Here is a 16,878-nt window from a genome sequence, read left to right on the forward strand (position 1 = left end):
TGCCGTGCAGCTTGCCAGGGAGCTGTCAGAGTGGCATTCTGAGCCGGGCCCAGGAAAACGCTTCGTGCTCTGGGGACTCCCCTCACTCACTCTCCGTGGAGTGCTCTCTCCCAAAAAAGGAATTTAAAAACATCCCTAGGAATTCTAAAGTGCGTTCTGGTTGTGCTTTTCTCAGAAAGAAAAATTCCAAATTCCCAAATGACATTCAAATATGACTTTGTCATTACTCTGGAGCAGGGGGAGGGATGTTAAGATGGAAAAAAAAAAAAGAAGAAGAAGAAGAGAGAAGGAGAAAGGAAAATGGGAACTTAGGGGGGGCCTTCCAGGGGCTGATTTGTTCGAGGAGTTGGGACTGGGAGCGCCTTGCTCTGGCATGAAGTCGCCACTAGATGGCAGCATTTCTGAATGTTCCGGATCCGCCCAGGAGAGCTCAGGGCAGGGGAGTGCCTTGGCGTCCAGTCAGGAGCACATCCTCCCTGGTGTTCAGGAGGATTAAGAGTCCCGACCGGGAAGCTCTCGTCCTCAGCCAGAGACAGGACAGAAGAGGCCCCAAGCAGAAGGCCTGGATCTCCTTGGTGAACATTCAGCTGTTTCAACAAAATCAGCATTGAACCCAAGTGCCTGTTGGCCAGCGGCCACTTTGGACATGGGGCTGGATTGTCCTAGTTTGTCTTAGAAACGAGTGCTCATTTGGCCAGATGTGTGGAGACCCAGAAGCTTTGTAGTGTTTTAGAAAGTACACACTAACAGAGCTCAGTTTGCATGTTCTGGGGACACAGATGCCGGGTTCTGCTGCCACCCTGGCTGCCCGCACCGTCATTTGGCATGAAATAGTAGACAGCTTTTGCTATTAAAACTCCTTCTGGTATCTGTCTAACATGTCCCTTTTTTCATTCATTCGTCACTTCCCATGTTTACTGAGCACGTACTATATGCTCAGGTGTTTGGCTGGATCCTGGGGAGATAGGGTGGCTGTTCTGCTGTCAGGAAACTTGCACCCAGACGGGTGCAGAACGAATGAACCACAGTTATGCATAATGCTGCGTAGAGAAAGTTGCAGGTAGTCTGGGCATGAACTCTGGAAGTCTCCACCACTTGCTAGCTGTCGGCCTTGGAGGGGCTAGCCCAGGGGCTTGGCATGGTCCCCGAGACTTTGCATGGGATGGTTGTGAAGATGAAAGAGTTAAACTCGCGTGACAGCGCCTGACCTACTGTAAGTGCCGCACGGATGCCGCCCACCACCTTTATTACTGTGAAGCCCCTTCCAGCCACAGGGGGCGCTCCTCACAGACCTCCCATGCGGCTGACTGGCTGTGGCTGCCGCTGGCGCACCCCCAGGGGTCTGTGCCTCCTCATCTGTTAGAGGAAATAATAATACTGATGTCGTGGGGCTGCTGCGAGGGTGACATGAGGTTTGGAAAGAGCATTTCCTATTTAGCGTGGTACCTGGTTCTGTTGTTATTACCACCGGGTGGGGCAAAAGTACGTTTACAGTGGCTCGTATGCAAAATAATACAATAATTAATATATGACAGTACAGGAATAAACTCTGTGTTATGCATACTCACAACTCTAAAATGACTTTTATCCCACCCTGTGGATCTGGAAGCCATGATATCAAAGTTTAACATAAAGGCTTATATCTGCATTTTGGAGGCATACAGAAAGCTCCAGGCTGCCTGGAGCTTTAGGTGTATGTTTGCCTATTGTAAGGGCCAGTTTTTCTCTAGTGACTGCCTCCCCTTCCTACCAGCTGACGGGGTGGCGGAGATAGCCCGTGCCAGCTGAGTGGCAGTGTGCCCTGTCCCCGCCCCTGAGCTGGCAGGATCGGGTCTGTGCCCATCTTTGTGGAGCATGTCCACGAAGAGTCAGCTGAGGGAGGAGGGCGGGGAGGCCACTCCTTTGTGGAGTGATCTCCGCAGTAGCAGCTACTGGGCCTGATCCGTGTCACTTGCTGTCATCCTCGGGAAAGCCCTGTGACATAGGCCCCTGTAGGAGCGTCCTAATTTACAGATTAGAAAGCAGAGTCCAAAGGTCACACTGCAGATTGGTCTGCAGCTCGGCTTAAACCCAGCTCAGGCTGACTCCGAACCTGCAAGGCTGTTTTAAAAGGTTTAAGGGAATTGACCAAAGCGTTCCTGCTTAGCTTGTCCCCAGGCTGACAAGAGGTACTTAAATCCTTGTTGAATTAGACCAACGGGCCATTTCAGTCTAAGTGGGACACCTATCGGCTCCACCGGTGGACAAACAGAGGCTGCTAGGAAGTTATTAAGGGGCTATTTCGCCAGCTTATGTGATGCTGTTCGCTTCCGTGGAGCCCACCTTCAACTGCCCCTGGGCGCGCAGACTGGGGTGGGCAGGTTGCCTATCTGTGGGACAGGACATCCTGAAAGTGCAGTCCCCATTCTGTCCTTATGGCCATCTCAGCTGACCTCAAGGGAGGATCTCATTGTCCCAAGACAACCAGGGCTGAAGTCAACCCTGTTCGGACCCTGGAGGCCACTTTGAAGTTCCAATGGAAGAAGGGAAATAGCAGTGTAGTTGGAGAGCTCCCTCCAGCTGACGAGGATGACAGTGACACCCAGCGACCTGCGGGGCTCGGGAAGGTGAGCACAGCCCACGGGGTGGTCACAGCTTAGCCCACAGCCCAGGTGCTGCTAGTCATCTCATTACTGTGGTCTTTAGGACATGCTGGCAGCACAGGGTTTAAAGTATTCCTCAAAAAAGTGTTATTATCAGAGCATTTGAGGGTTGAGGGTTTGGTCCAATGGGTTGTCCAGTAACATTTTTTTCTCAACACCTGTTTGGCAAATTGTAACGGACATCTGATGTTTCTGTCCGCTCAGTATCCACTCCCCTTATTCTCAAAATAGCATCCTGGGTTTCCCCACGGGGGGCCACGCCTTCCCCACGCCCAGCCTTCTGGTTCACGTGAGCTGGCCCTTTCACGGGCTCTGAGGATGGGCACTAGATCAGGGCTGGGCAATCCTGTACTTCATACCCTGGGGGAGTGCTTGTGTCACTGGTGGGTATGAATCCTCAGCCAGACCAAGAAAGAATCAATCCTGAGGTCTTGCTGGAATTTGAGGACAACACACTCTTCCTCCAGCAATTGCTAATCTGGGAGCCCATTGGCCTGGACCCTCTGGTGGCCACATTGCCCCACAGGGCAGAGCTGCCTGAGAGAGGCCAGCCCAAAGGGAGGCAGAGAGAAGAGATGGTGAGACTGGGATTCTTGGTGACGTCTACTGGCTGGCCGGATTCAGCCGTGGACTTTTCCAGTTGTGTGAGTTCATATGTTTCCTTTTACAAGTTTGAGTTGAGTTACTGTCTCTTAGACCAGAAAGCATCCTGCCTAATGTAGAAACATTCGCAGAATGTCTTCGTTAAGGTCTGTGCTGAGACACAATGGAAATTTCATTTGGAATGTTCATAACACTTAATATTAGTCATGATTGTTTTTTATTATAGATATAAATGATGTAAAAGAAATTGTGCTATGCCTACATTATATGATGGGGAGGGGGAGAACTAAACATATGTACTAACACCATGATTAATAAATCCGAGAAACCTGCTTCTCTGGAGTCAGAAAGACCCGAGTTTGAATTCTAGCTCTGTCAATTACCTTGGGCAATATCATCACTCTCAGGGGCCTCAGCTTTCTCATCTTCAATATGGTGATGATAAGAGTAGCTACGTCCTTGGGTGATTATGAAGGAGTAGCTGAAATAATAAGAATATCCAGCCTTATAACAGTCCTCTGATATAAAACCGAGGGGCAGAAAGATTATGAAATTTGTTCAAGATCAGCCACCTTGTAAGTGGCAGAGCTTGGATGTGAAACTGGGCAGTGTAGCTCAGAGCTGTGACGCCTGGCCCCCATGTCTACTGTCTCTTGAGGCTCAGAGAAGTTGAGTAACTTGTCCAATGTCACCCCTCATGATAGCGTACGCAGAGTGCTTCTCGTGGGATCTGAGACGTAGCAAATCCCTGCAGGTGTAAGAAGAAAGGAGGAAGAAGCATGTTAGCCATCTGCTTGCTTTCCAGGGCAGGGCAGTGTCTGCAGGAATGTGGGGTGTAGGGTGCAGGCGTGGGATTCAGGAGCCCCAGTTTCAGATTCATCTGTCATTAACCTACATGTGACCTTAGCAAGTCACTTACCTCCCCCGTCTTTGGTTTCTCACATGTAAATTGCGAGGCACAGAATTATTGTTCTCCAAGGGCTCTTCCATGGGGACCATCTACCGGCCTGGGGTGTGCGGCCATTTGTCACAGCAAGAATGACTGAGGCCACCTGGCCTGGGCGCAGAGGGGAATTCGATGTGAGGTGTCTGGATTAGAAGCTCTCATCTCCCTGTCCGTGAGTCTGAGGGTCCAGGACTCCACCCTCCATGCTCTACGGCAGTGGTCCCCAACCCCCGGGCTGCAGACCGGTACCAGTCCATGGGCCATTTGGTACCGGTCCGCAGAGAAAGAATAAATAACTTACATTATTTCCATTTTATTTATATTTAAGTCTGAACGATGTTTTATTTTTTTAAAATGACCAGATCCCCTCTCTTACATCCGTCTAAGACTCACTCTTGACGCTTGTCTCGGTCACGTGATACATTTATCCGTCCCACCCTAAAGGTTGGTCCATGAAAATATTTTCTGACATTAAACCGGTCCGTGGCCCAAAAAAGATTGGGGACCACTGCTCTACACTGTTTCTAGCTTGGGTCCTTTCCCCCACGTTCTCCATCCTTCTCTAACCTACTGCTTTTCCAAGATCAAGGAAGAAATATGTGACCCAAACTGGCCAGCCCTGAGCCAGAGCGAAGACAGCCCAGGTGGTACCTCAGCCTCCTCGCCTCTTGACGGAGCATTTTAGAGGCTTTAACCACATCAGAAAATGCTTCCCAAATAGCCATAAACTCTCCCAGGAAAAAACAAGTGTTCTAATGAGTTAAGTGTTCTAAAGAATCAAAACCATCTGGATTAAATTTCCCCTGAAATACACTCAGGACTGACCATTAAGGACAAATGCTTGGGGACAATATGGGCTGTTGGGTGGAGGGGTGGCGAGCCTGGGTCTGACTGGGAACTTCTCTCTGCTCCTTGAAAACAGGGCCATTCGTCCCACGTGTGCGCATGCCTCAAGCCCCTGACCCCTGAACTCACAGTTTTTCACACACGAACAGGTCATCTCAGGCTGGAAGTTAATGGGAGCTTGCGGGGGAAATCCAATTAAGTCACTTTTGTTTGGGCTGCTGTTGCCGAGACTCTCTTTGGAAGGCAGTGAACTTGTTCAAGGTGGTAAACAACTTTGAACAAACAAGTCAAATCTGTTCATCCACTCAAAGAACATTTATTTTTTTTTAATATTTTGTTTATCGATTTTACAGAGGGTGGGGGCAATGAGAAGTATCAACTCATAGTTGTTTCACTTTAGTTGTTCACTGCTTGCTTGTCGTATGAGTCTTGACCAGGCAAGCCCAGGGTTCGAACTGGCAACCTTAGCGTCCCAGGTCCACGCCCTATCCACTGGGCCACCGCGGGCCAGGCATTCTCAGGACATGGATTGAGCACTTGCTTTGTATCAGAAACTGCAAAGTAAAGGGAAGGAAAGAGAAATAAAACAGAGGCTCAGCTTCTCTGTCCCTGCTCCGCCCGTCATGAGGTCACTGGCCCTGTTGCCACTTTGCAGTGGGTCTCCCTTGCTTTCCATGACCCCAAGCTCCGATCAGAAGCTTTCGGACCAGTCTGGGAGTATTTTCTCACAGCTTTGGTTGAGGTTGGAAATAGTGGATGCAGCTTATCGACTCTCACAGCCAATGAATATCCTCCTTCCTTATCAGACCCCATCTTCTCCCACCAGATACCAACGCAGCCTCCTAACTGGTCCTCCTGTTCCTCCTCTCCCAAGCTGCCCTCCGCCCAACCACTGGCACAGTCTGCCTAGACCTCCAATATGACCATATTATTCCACTGTGCAGAGAGTCGGGGCGCCCACGTATCTACACAGTTAAATCCAAGCCCCACAGCATGGTAGACAAGGCCTTCCACAGGGTGTGGCCCTGACTTATTCTTGAGCCTCTTTGTTCATACCTCTCTACTTCGGCCACACCGAGGTGCCTGGAGCCTCCACCACCACGCAGCCTGTGGCTTCTCACCCCTCTCCCCTGTTCATGCAGAATCCTCTTCCGTTCTCTGCGGCACCGACAGAAGCTCCCGGGTCACCTTCCTGAACTCTGTCCTACGGAACACTGACTCTGGGGGCTGCTGAGGCTTCTGCTCTGTGAAATAGAGAGTCTCGTGGTCAGAAAGTCTGAGAAGTACCTGACTAGAAGAAAGGTAAATGGGTTTTTCCTTGCAGGACTTCTCGGAGCCTTTACTTAGGCTAATATGCACTGTGGCTCTCCAAGACCAAACCTCACTCGGTCACAAAATTCCATTTGTCTCAAATATTTATTATCACCTACTGTTTCTGGAAATATCGTTGAGGGAAACTGTCCTAGGCTGGAACTTGTTCTATGACCTTGAACAAACAAGTGAATTTGTTCTTTCAAAGACCGTTCACTGAGTGTTTGTGTCCAAGCGAAAGTAGTGGCGAGGCAAAGAGGAGCATCAGGGTCCTTTCTGTGCAGAAGGCCAGGTCTTTGGGCCACACTGTCTCATTCACGATGACACTTCCACTGCTATAGCTCTCAAGGACCTAAGAGGGGCCAGTGGAATATTTTTAAGCCCTTTCAGGAAATACATTAGATAACAACACAGAGCATTATTCAGAAAGCGGCGAGGAAGACACTCAGCCTCCTGCCGGAGAGCGCCTTCCGGTGGCTCCAGTTTGCATTACCACAGCCTTCGGCACTGGGAGAGTCAGATGGAAACTACCATCTCAAGTTGGTGGGGGTGTAGGGAGTGATCTCTAAGGGCCATCTAGAAAAGCTTATCAGTCTTATGTCCCCCCCTCCCCCCCTAAGCTTTACCTAACTCTCGATCTTCTCACAGGTCCCATCTCTCAATTGCCTCCTAGCCTTCACATACATTGGACATTATAGAAATCACAAAAGGGACCACTCCCAATGGAGTGACACCCTTTGCAGGAGGTTGAGCTGAGCTGGTGGCACTTCCGATGCCTGGCCAGAGAGGCAAATCCAGGGCAGAGCCAGGTCCTTGTTTTCCTACCTGAGACCCATCGTTCCACATGGCACCACTTCGGTACTGCCCACAACTGTGGCACGCCACACCCTTTGCTAGAACTCATCCTAACAACCTGGATTCCCCTGGGAGCATGTGTTTTAAAGTTAAATTAATCCAGGATTCACATATGTTGCCTGAACGTGACATTGTGTCATAGTCCCCACCCAGCAATCTGTACCACTGCCCCCTTTAGAAACCCAGTCTTATTCAGGGGCATTAAAAATAAAACAAAACAAAATCCTCACTTCTCCTTAGAGGTCTAAGTCCTGGGGAGCCGGTGCAGAGGCGAGGTTGTCGCCTGTCAAGTTCAGCAAAAAAAATGACTTTCTCCTTTCAGCTGCTGTTCCCCGATGTGACTCTGTGATCAGTATCAAATGCTCCGGTAGCGAGGGTTTCTGCAGAGCCTTCTCAGCTAAAATAGATTTAACCTGCCCGCTGCTCTTTGTGACAGAACAATAGATGTAACAATACAGAGCGGCTATATTGTTCCTGCATGAATAGTCACGATTCTAGATATTTGCCGTTGGGTCCTGTAGATGACCCGCCAAGAATGTCCGGCTCCGTCTGTTGAGAAAGGTTATGCCACAGGCGAGCAGCCCAGGCTGCAGCGTGGTAATGAATGAACAGGGGCTTGCAATTAATGGAACCCTATTTCAAAATGGTAGGGAGTCACCTTTTGAAGCAGGGTCTGTTTTCACCTCTAGCCTAATTGTACAGCCGGAGGTGTCTCCTGTTTGAGTGGGTCAACTTCGGGTGTGAACTGGGGGGCTGGGGAGGGAAGGGGCAGAGGGTGACAAGCAAGGTGGCTTTAGGGGCTTACTTGGGCAAGTCTGGGGGAAATGAAACCCATATGTGTGGCTATTAGCATGTGGCTCGGAACCAGGCAAACGGCCGAGACCCAGGGCAGCTTCTGACTTTTCCATTTCCAGTCTTTCAACTGGGAAGAATCTTTATTTTTTTTAAAGTTTTCCTTTTACAGTTGACAGTCAGTATTATTTTGTATTATTTCAGGTGTACAGCATAGTAGTTAGACAAGCATATAATTTACAAAGTGGTCTCTCCAATAACTACAGGACTCACCTGGCCCCTTACATAGTTATTAGGATATTATTAACTATGTTCCCTGTGCTGGGCTTTGATCAGCAGAGATTCCTGGTATGTGGCTGCAGATCGAGTCTTCAAGACCCCACAGCTAGTGCACAGGGGTGCTGGCAAGGAAATAACCCCACCGGCTTCAGAGCCAGTCTGTCTGAATCCCAATCACTGCACTGTCATTGCGTACAATGTGAGCGCAGGCAGACTGCTGAACCTCTCTGAGCATCCCTGTCTCATCCGTCAAGCAGGGGCATCATCACCTCGTTGTAGGGTTCTTGCAAAGGAAATATGTAAATGACTCAGTAAACGACAATGGCAGACAGTGCTAGTTTATCAAGATCCATCCCCCCTTTCTTCCTATGAACAGAATGCCAATTTTGTTCAGGGCAGTAGAGTATCCAACCAAGAAAACCCTAATCTTCCGGTGTCCCTTGTCATCATGGTGGCTTTAGGACATAGTTCTAGACAATCAAAAATGAATATTTGCACCTGGCCTGTGGTGGCACAGTGGATAAAGCGTCGACCTGGAGTGCTGAGATCAGCGGTTGGAAACCCTGGCTTGCCCGGTCAAGGCACATATGAGAAGCAATCAGGAACAGCGAAAGTGAAGCAACTATGAGTTGATACTTCTTGTTTCCCCCACTCTCTCTGTTCTCTCTGTAAAATCAAAAAATAAAATCTTTTTTTTTTTTTTAAAAGAAATGGATATATGCTGGGTAAGCCTTCCTAGAAAGCTATTGTTGTCTCAATTTAAAAAGGAGAGAGTTCACGAAGGTTTTTACCTTTTGCCCAGCCAGAGGTGGATTTAATGGTGCACCAGGTGCGCGCCCTGGGCCCTGACTTCTGAAGGGCCCCGCAAAACCCCAACTTGATACTCTTTTTCTAATGACACCAAGTTTGGTTTCATATGTGCAATTTTAACATGAAGAGTACATAATATTTATTTATTTAAAAATATGGTTAACATGTATTTTTATTTTCCCTCTTTTTTTTAAGGGGTCCAATATTTTCTTCTGCACCTGGGGCCTCAACCGGCCTTAATCCACCCCTGCCCTCTTCTTCCTTCCTGGAATGCAGCCATAAGGCCGGGAAGTGTGGGAGCAGCCATCTTGCAACCATGAGGACAAAGTCCACATGCTCAGGAGAGTAGGGCAGAGGACAGAGCTTAGGTGGAGGGATCGACGTAGCTCGGAACAGCTGAACCAGCCCTTGACAGCCCCTCTCAGGGCCTCCTGCCAGGTGACAACAATAAATCTTCATGCATTTAAGCCACTGTTACTTGAACTCTCTTATGCCTCTCACGCACAGCTGATCACACTCTCTAAATGATACCTGGTGATTATTTCTTCAGGCTGGCAAAACAAGCCTTTGGAGCCTTCCTAAGGTGAGGGGGAATACATTGGAAGACATTCCACCCAGTCTCTGATATTCCAGGACCTCACCACCTTCCCCTTCATCTGTCAACCCAGGTACCTCCGCTATTTACATAGGCTGCCTTGCTTATTATTAAATCAAGGCTTCTGGGGAAGTGGAGTTAAATTAAGGGAGATCAGAGGCAAAGATAGCCACGCTACTATCTAAATACTCATCTGCATCATATAAGATACTGGAGTTAATCAACTCCAAGAACAAAGGCAGCGCCTGAATGAACAAAGTACCTGCGGAGCTGGCTGCAGCAACCCTCCCGAGCACAGGAAGTAAATATGGGAGCCAGCAGGCCAAAAATAATACTGGTAATAGGACTTGAAAAAGCACCATCCCTAATAAAGAAGACTCCACTGCATTCTCCTCCCCTGGAGAAACAGCCGAGAGGGTGGCGCTTATCCGGGGGGACTTAGTGGGAACTCGGAGGAAGTGTCGGCATGTCTTAGCTCAGGCTGAGCTGGAGCCCTCTGACCCTGTGGAAGCCCAGGAGGGGGCCTTCCATTGACCTCTGAAGGTCAAGCTCCTGGCCCGCAGCCCTGGGCAGTGCGGCACAGAGGCTGTTTGTGCAGGGGGATAGTGGAGTAAAATGAGTCACAAATGAGCTAATCACCATGAATGTTTTGGCTGAAACTGCCAGTCTGACATCCCTCCTAATGGCTGACAAATGTCAGGGTGACTTGTGTGCTTTTTTTGTTAATTGAATTGGTTAATTAGGTCCCAGAGGCCTGTCTGCTAATTATGAGCTACAGCCGAATATGAGCTTAAAAAAAAAGAAAAAGATGCAAGAAAGTTAAAACAAAAAAGAAAACACCCCCCCCACACACACACACACACATACATGCACACTGACTCCTTTGTGTTCTTTACAATCTGTACTGTTACCTGATGTTTAAAAAAAAAAATAGAGGGCAAGAAAAACTCCCAATTCTGCTGTTTTCCATGAAGAGCATCTGCTCAATCAGAGCTTCGTTCATTAATTTTCTGCCAATTAGCAAGAAACAAAAGGTAGACAGGGAGGGGGAGGAAAAAGTCCAGACTTGCAGCCTAACGTGGTACCTTGTGAAGATGGTGTTTTCGGAAGACGCACATCGCCTCCCATTTGGGTAAAGAGGTCCAACAGTGACTTGTTGATGTTTAAGAAAACTTGCCCAGAATTTCATAGAACAGGCCCCCGGACACAGAGCAGTCTGCACTGTCCACTAAGAAACATCCTTCCTCAAAGGTAAGTAAAGTGACTTTCAGCTCATGGGGGCCTCTAAAAATGTAGCACTGAAGGTTAAGTGTGCCCAAGAAGCATCTCCCAACTCTCAACCACATGTTCTTGGCATTGCCTAGGGTTTTGCTTCCAATGAGAAGAGAAGATTGAAGCAAGTTGAAAGTTCCAGCTTCCTACCTTCGGTTCACTCTGCTTCTGGGAGCTGGTGAGCCCCAATCATCCAATAAGCTGGTCAGCATTGTTTGATTAGTGGGGAGGAACGAGCAGAGACAGGGAGGGAAACTGAGGCAGCAGGGAGGGAAAGGAGCGGGTCTTTGTAGGAGAATCAGATTTTTCTGGCAGATATTTGGACAGGGATAAGCTGCCCAGAATAACACACCTTACTCTCAAGTCTTGGGCTAGCTGAGTCTGGGATTGTGGAAGCATGTGGCCAGAACGATGGGGACTTAAAGAATGTGTGTGACCAACATGGCACGCGGAGCTCTCACACCTGACGGATTTAGTTAAACATGACTGACACTCCTGATTCCACAGTCCGCCCGCCTAGCTCCGCCTCCAAGTCCTGAGCCCTCCTCCCAGGTTCTCCCAATCCCAGTCTCCTCGACTGAAGTCCTGCGCATCTGCTCCTGGGGGTGATGTCGCAGGTTGTCCCCAAGCTGGCTTTTGGTCCCTGCTGTTCCCAAGGCCTCTGATCGTAAAGGTTCTAACTTGCCTGAAGACTTGGGGGAGGGGGGCGTGAGCCATTCAGAGCCTCTGCCATCTGCGTGGCTTTCCTCCCACACTCCAGCTCCTCTCCTCAATCCCCTCCCCAGCCCCCTAAGGCCCCTCACAATCCAGACATCTGCACCCGACTTCCGGCTGACCGTCACTGACACAGGCGTGGAAGGCCCCAAGTTAAAAGAGAAGGTGGTGTTTTACAGTGATTGTACATGGATCTCTGAATTATTACTAGGTGTGTGCGTGCACATGTGTGTGTGTGTACGTGTGTGTGCATGCACCAGCCAGAGTTAAAATAGCATTGACCACTTGGGTGCATCTTGAGCATCTCTGATGGCATTTTAGGAAATCATGGTAAAAATCTATGGGGACAGTCGTGAGGTTGCATATGCTGGGAAGGTGTGACAGTGGCCGGCAGTGTGGCTCTATGCCCTGGTGACCAGCGTACACCTCCTGGCTTTGACACTTGCTAGTTGTGCAACCTTAGACCAGTTACTTCAACATCTTTGAACCTCGTGGTTTTTCAACTCCAAAATGCAAAGAACAACAGCCCCCGCCTCCTAGGGCTCTGCTGGGAGTCAATGTGGTAAGAAGTGTCAGCGGTCAGCGCAGTGCCTGCTGCACACGCGGTCGTCAGGAAACAGTAGCTACACCTGCTTCCGTCTCTTCCTAGTCTTTCGAAATCTCAAGTCTACAGAAACACCTGCTCCGTTAGAAACTTATCGGCACCTTTGACCTGGTTGGCGTTGCTTTTGTGTAAGTAATTCTTGAATTTCTTTTACGTATCTGGTAGGTGGCTTCTGCTATTCTTTCTCAAAAGACTCAAGTTTTTATGACTCTTAGGCTAGAGAGATATGACAATTCTCTTCCGAGCTACTCCGCGCACTGCTCTCCCCTACTCAGGGAAGACGCACAGGAAAAGAGGCGATGCTTCATAAGGAGTGAAATGGTCTTCATCCCACCTAGCCCTAGCTACAGAGTTCCTTCCAGGAAGGACCTGCCTCATGTGCTCTCTGGGGAACATGGAGCGATTTAAGTCCCAGTTTTCAGAGCAGGGAGCTTGGGGTCTCTTCGGCTGTCCCCATTCCTTTCTGCTAGAGAAACCCTACAATTGTCCCAATATTTTTTGTTTGTCTCATCATCAACTGAGAGGGAAGAAAATTTGACTACCCTGGAAGGCAGGGTGACTTAAATGTGGGAGGGGACCCTTGGGACACGATCTTTTAGTTGTCAGAGGAGGGAAGTCCCAGGGGAACAGGGATGAGTTTATCACCCTTCTGGAAGGCAGGTTTTCATTGCTCATTTGCAGTTGGGGGATGCGCTAATCCCAGCCCACCCAGCAGCAAGCTAATACTGTGTACTCAGTAAGCACCTGGGGCCTCTTAGTACATTGACAGATGCTAACTATGTATATGTGGCTGGGGGCGGGGCAGGGGGGGGGTTGGGTGCTCTGAAGGCAGAAGACGTAGAAACACTATTTCTCAGTCACTTGGAACACAGGCTCTGGGACTCCACCCTTTGGACGCTGGAGTCCCACATGGGAACTTTAGAAAATGAAGTTCTGAATTAACCAAGCTGCTCCCCACAGGTTACATTACAGAATACAGAGAGGGCAGGGAGGGGGACGTGTAGATGACAATAACACAAAACCAAAAGCCACAGAGGGTCCTGGTGGCCACGGCCCTCCAGAGGCCCTCGCTGAGGGAAGTCAGCCATGTTCTCGTGTTCTGACACCCGTGCAGCGCGCCATTCCCAAACGGGGTGCCTTTCGAACCCTGGCTTGAAATTAAATGGCTAAACGTGCTTCCTGCAGATTTGCAAAGAATACTGCAAAAAGGAAAGGAGGTTTACATCTCTCCACAGAAGAGAGAAAGCACAAATTAGGGCAGGAGAACTAACATGCCCCGAGCACCTAAAGTATCATGGTCCATGGATTGTACAATATTTTCATTTATTTCTCAGAGAATCTTGAGAGGTTCACGTTAGGAATCAGATTTCAAAGCTGAGGGAACCAGAGCTCAGGGAGGAAATTAAGTGTTCCAAATTCACTCAGCTGAGCAGTGGCAGACCTGGGAATTGTAATGATGATAAAATAATCATTTAATTGAAAGAGCCAACAGAATTATTAATATGCATTCAGTGTTTCTTAGGCCCAGATACAAGGCTGCAACACCCTTTAAGGTTTAATCCTATTTTGTCCTCAACACAACTTCCCGGGTTGGTACCACAATTAAACCCATTCATCAAATGGATAAATTGAGGATTAGAGAGACTGTAAATCCATTCATCAAATGGATAAATTGAGGATTAGAGAGATTGTCTGAACAATGGAGGGCACCCAGCCAGAAAGAGGCAGAACTATAGTTTAAACCTAGGTCTGTCTGACCCTGTAAAACATTGCACAACACAGCTGACTCCTCACAGCTTACAAATAAACTTTTGCACATGTTATCCCATTTAGCCATTGAGACTGGTATTTTCTACCCTGGGAAAGGAAGGCCAAGAGATATTTTTGACTTGTCCCCAAGTCATACAGCTTTCAAATGTGGGAGCCTGGCAGAAAACTGACTCCAAGTCTAGTACCTCAGAAGAACCATAGCCCTGTGCATCTGCTGGGGAAAAGATATTCTTCCAAAATGGTGACTTTCAGCCCTGGTCAGGTAGCTCAGTTGGTTACAGCATCGTCCTGATATGCCAGGGTTGTGGGTTCGATCCCTTATCAGGATACACACAAGAATCAACCAACGAATGAATAAGTGAAACAACAAATTAGTGTTTTTCTCTCTCTCTCTAAAATCAATAATTTATTTTTTTTAATGGTGACTTTCTCCTTGGCTGTCACAGAAAGCTACTTCAGTCACCAGATCAACCCCACGGGGGATCACTGAACGACTCAGAATGGGAAAGGAGATGGTCACACTGGAAGGCAAAGACCAGTGGCCCGGAGCCCCAGCCAGCTGTGGCCCCCTCCCCCAGACCGCGCAGAAAGGCCTGGCCCTCGCCTGTCTGTGGGATATTGACCTGGTTGTATTGACGTGACACCTGCCGAGTTGCCTTTGCTTATTGATAACCAATGGCAGTGCCTAAAGTTCAAACACGGCTGGGTGGCTTTCATGTTTGTCAACAGTATTGATGTGCATAAATCAGGGACCCATCAAACTGCAGGATTACACAAGGACAGAGGCAGAACATTGGGGGGATTAAATCCGGAAGCAGCTAATTAAAATCAGAGCTGGGACCCGAAGCTGTAAATGGTGGCCAATTAATCTCAATGCCTTCCACTCCTGGATACCCCGTACCCCCACTCAGGCTTCCCCAAGCTGCCGGCCAGTAGCGCTGCCTCCTTCCTAGGATAAGAGCGGTCCAGGGCCGCCTTGGCTCACCCACCCTGAGCCTCCCTGGCCAGCAGCCCCCCAGCCAGCTCTGGAGAAGCAGCGCCGAGAAGACCGGGTGGTCTGGGCGAAGACAGGCCCCTGACATCACCACGCTGACCCAGGACATTCCATGCAGCCTAGAAAACAAATGTGTGTTTAAAAAAAAAATCACTGACAAGAAATGTGGACATAGCGTCACTTCCTCTTCGACTCCAGGAGGATCCATTTCGAGGACAAGGCTGGACTTAGAGAGGGAGGAGAGCGCAACGTCCCTGGACCTCATTACTTGTTAATTTTTTGAAAAAAAAGTGTTTTTGCATTATGATGGCTCAACTTCAAGAGGGCCATGTTGAAATGTCCCTGACCCAAAACAGGGCAAAGGTCCCGCTTCATTGCCAGGGCAACGTAGGTGAGTGAGGGCAGCAGTCAGTTGCAGTCAGGATAACAACCCCCTCCCCAGCTGGTGTCCTTGGGGAGACATCCTAAGTGCTCTAACAATAGGGAAGTAACTCACACTCATTGGTGCCGAAATTCTTCCTTGTTACCATCCTCAGTGCGGCTTCCTTCGAAGCCAGTAAAAATAATGGACATTTATTTATTCAGGGCTTACGGTGTGCCAAACACAATCTTAAGCGCTTCGCATGCATGAGCTCACTTAGTTTTCAGAAACTTCCCAAGAGAGGGAGCTGAGGAAGAAGTAGATGATGTTATGGCCACAAAACAAATTTGTTTTCCCAGGCAATCTCAGAGGCAGGGCAAACGATGTTAGTTCTACTTTTGAGATGAAGAACAGAAGCTGAAGGGGCACGATGATTTGCCTCACAGTCCGAGGTGGACACCTAGCGGAGAGCCCTCCTCACGAGACCTAGGATGCCCTTCCGTCCAAGAGCTGGGGTGGTCCCCAGACACCCTGTACCGTTACCATTTCCGCCCATGGTCGGCCATCGCCCCACATGCTTCCAGAAGAAATTTTTATTGGACTTGGTGAGGATGAGATCCTCTCCAGTATTAAGCTGTCATGAAGAATGAAATCAAGTCATTGAAATGGCAAAATGCTATAAAAATGTATGGGGCTATTATTCTGATTAGAGGGGCTTTTCCTCAGGATGGACCCCAGGCCGCTTTCTCTTCTTACCTGCTCCCAGTGAAGGTACCCTCTCCGGCTTGAGTGGCAGGGAGCTGCATTCCTGCAACGGCACTTAGGATTTCTGGGAGCGAGAAGGAGTAAGGCCGAGAGCAGGCGTGAGTGAGTGGTATCATGTTCCTGGTTTTCGGTTCGTTCCAGGACTGGAATGCTTAACTCATGTGGTTTTTCAAGATTAATCATAAGTTACAACAAGCTGCTCCCCCTTGAGGTATTTCATTTGCATCATTTTCTCTCCCAGAGGGTGGAAGGAAGAAAAAATATCCGCTCCACAGCTTTGGAAATTAGCTGCTTGTCACTCACTCGCTTGGAGTGGGATTTGGGTCTAATGGCCTTCACGCCACAGCCCTGGACCGGCTCCCCATTAAGCAAGAGACGTGCGGCTGAAAACGCCCCGCCTGCCAAGGCACTTGGAGTGAGGCGAGCGAGCTGTGGGCAGCCTGCAGTAACATGAGCCCTGGCTTCTGCGGGCCATCATTTATCTGCAGGTCTCCAGGCACCGTCAGCATCAGGCACGTAGCCCACCGCGTGCAACTGAGTGTCAGGAGGAAGCCGGCACGGCCCGTCCCCCGTGGAAAGGAAAGATTGTGGTTATATCTCGGGGGAGGGAGCTTTAGCTGAGGTCTCCAGGGTCCTCGGCAGTCCTGGTGGGGCAACCAACTGGACACAGACCTGGCTTGGAAGGCTGTGGACTGCCTTTCAGAAGAGTAACCTGTGGT

General features: G+C 49.1%; 1 long non-coding RNA gene across 1 annotated transcript; it reads right to left on the reverse strand.

Moving 5' to 3' along the window:
- Nucleotides 1–5,344: 5,344 nt before the first annotated feature.
- Nucleotides 5,345–16,284, reverse strand: LOC136384767 (uncharacterized). The gene is made up of 3 exons (XR_010747650.1): nucleotides 16,151–16,284; nucleotides 6,094–6,281; nucleotides 5,345–5,591 (listed from the first exon to the last, which is right to left on the reverse strand). It is a non-coding gene; the product is annotated as an uncharacterized lncRNA (long non-coding RNA).
- Between the last annotated feature and the right edge of the window lie 594 nt (nucleotides 16,285–16,878).

This window comes from Saccopteryx leptura, chromosome 13 (genome assembly GCF_036850995.1).
Source record: "Saccopteryx leptura isolate mSacLep1 chromosome 13, mSacLep1_pri_phased_curated, whole genome shotgun sequence".
Lineage (NCBI taxonomy): Eukaryota > Metazoa > Chordata > Mammalia > Chiroptera > Emballonuridae > Saccopteryx > Saccopteryx leptura.